Below are 2498 nucleotides of genomic sequence, written 5' to 3'. Positions count from 1 at the left end.
CCTTTGTAGAGAGAAGCCTTCGGATGTATCTCTTCTAGTTGGGGACTTTGGACATAGTGTCCAGGAACCTTCCATCAAGTTTGAAGGAATCAAGCTTGGATGGTTTTTCTTGTAGCCTTCCAGGATAGGGTACACGAGCTGGAGTTTTTGATGTCAGCTTCTGAGTATATGTTGATTTGTTCTTAAGCCTGGCTGACCTTCTCCGTGGTTCTTCCTCTAGGATTACGGAATCCATATGTTTTGCTTCTTCTATGTAGGGATTTTGGATAGTATTACTTGGCAATCTTCCATGCATTCGGGTTTCAAGGCGTTGTGATAACTGTCCGAGCTGCATTTCCAGGCTTTTGAGCAGAGCCAATTGGTTTCTCATTAGTATCTCCGTCTGATCTTGCCTGGCTGTTGTTCTCTGATTTAGCTGTTTTTGTCCTTGAATGAACTGAGTCAACTGATCGTCAGCTCCGAGAGTGGGGTTAGTTGCTTTCATAATCTGGGTGGTAGGGGAATTTTCCTCTACTGGGGTACCAGTGAGTGGTAGTGGTTGACCGTAGGTCAATTGAGATTGTTGGGCTGATTAAGGTGGATAGCGATGGCGAAAAGGTTGATTGCTTCACTGAAATTGATTAACTCTAGGTTGTTGATTGAATCCGGGATTTGGTGGACGAGCTGGGTATTGAACGTAACAGACCGAACCGTCAGGGTTTTCGTACTCAACTTGATATTCTTCAGTGGGTTACGGGTTGGTACAATTTACACAAGCCTGAGCTTGGTTGACCTGCTGCGGCTGCGTCTTCAATTCTCCGAGTTGTTTAGCAAGAGATTCCATCTTATCTGTGAGGGATTTGATGGCCTCCGTTTGATTGTTGAGTGCAGAGAGTGGGGCAGATGATAAAGTTGTTTCACCACTGTTCCAGTCATGATAATGCATTATCATGTTCTCGAGCAACTCCCATGCTTCGTCTGCGGTTTGGTTCATCAGATTTCCTTGAGCTGCTGCATCGATCGTTGTTCTATGATTTACCGTAAGACCATTGTAGAAGGTACAGATTTAGGCTGACCGTTCTAGCTGGTGATTAGGGCATTTCTTTAGCAGGGTTTTGAATCGCTCCCATGTAGTGTAAAGAGATTCATCGTAACTTTGTTTGAAGTTAATGATGTCATTGTTCAGCTTGGTTTGTTTAGAAGGAGGGAAATATTTGGTTAGGAATTTAGTAGCCATCTCCGTCCATGACGTGATGGAATATTTTTCCAGTCCTTCGAACCAGGTTTGAGCATGATGAGTGAGAGAATAGGGGAAAAAGTATAGCCAGACTATATCTTGTCCTATCCCTGGCTGCTTGTAGGAGTTCGAAAGAGATATAAATTTATCAAGGTGAGAATTAGGATCGTCATTCGGTAGTCCATGAAACTGACAGCTGTTCTGAATGAGCTGGATGATGTGATGTTTTAACTCGAACGAGTGTCCTTGAATCTCTGGAAATCTGATCGGTCCTCCTCGACCTTCAATCGAGGGTTTAGTGTTTTCTGCTAAAGTAACGCATATTGCCATTCGATTTTTGATTCATGCTTCCTTGCGTGCTTTAGAGATTATGGCGTCTGGATCAGGTACGAATAACAACGGCCCTGGTCTAGATCGGGTTTGGGTCATACACTGGGTATGCCTCTTTTTGTTGTTTTTAATTTTTATACAGATAAGCTAAGTTCCTAATTTAATCTACGGTAAGCTAATCTAAAGTAATCTAAGGTAGTCTAAGGCAATCTTATTCTAAAGTAGTCTAAGGTATTCTAGGCTAAGGTATTCTAATTATCCTAATTATAGATATGTTTTTGGTTCTTGCTACTGATTCTCTGGTATTTCGATAACAGAACTTCGTACGAACTATTCAACAAACCAAGTGGCCAGGCTGACTACGGAGAGGCGGGATCCTTTTGGTTCCAATATAATTCGAGAGTGTTCGAAAAATCCAACAACCAAGTCCGTGTATAATTGTCTTTCTTAGACACCACTTAAATGTTTGTGAATGAGTTTGATAGAGAGAAGTATTGTCTGATACCAGTTCCCCGGCAGCGGCGCCAAAAACTTTGTCTCCCTCTTGATATGATCGAAACAGACGGTTTTATTTCGCGCGATGTCGTTAGGTCACGGCGCGTCAGAGCCGGCCATCAAGAGGGGGGACACTTGTTTTAAATTTATATTTAGCGGGGCCTAAATCGTACTACTCCTTATTATGAGTAAGGGAAGTATGACCTAGAGTCGTATTTTTGAGATATCAGTAGAATCGAACCTATATCTAAAACTTAAGATAATTATAAAGTGCAGTAGTAGTTGGTGATTACCTAATTTTGGGTTTTCTAGATTAAAGTAAAGTAATATGATAAAATTTGTAATTTAGATAAGGCTAAAACAAGTGCATGCTATGATTTCATCAGTTACTTTGCCTGGTATTATGGAATGCTAGCTCATGGATAGGCAGTGACCTTGTATTTACTACACTAGTACT

This window comes from Rutidosis leptorrhynchoides, chromosome 2 (genome assembly GCF_046630445.1).
Source record: "Rutidosis leptorrhynchoides isolate AG116_Rl617_1_P2 chromosome 2, CSIRO_AGI_Rlap_v1, whole genome shotgun sequence".
Taxonomy (NCBI): Eukaryota; Viridiplantae; Streptophyta; class Magnoliopsida; order Asterales; family Asteraceae; genus Rutidosis; species Rutidosis leptorrhynchoides.
Note: the sequence above shows the minus strand (reverse complement) of the source record.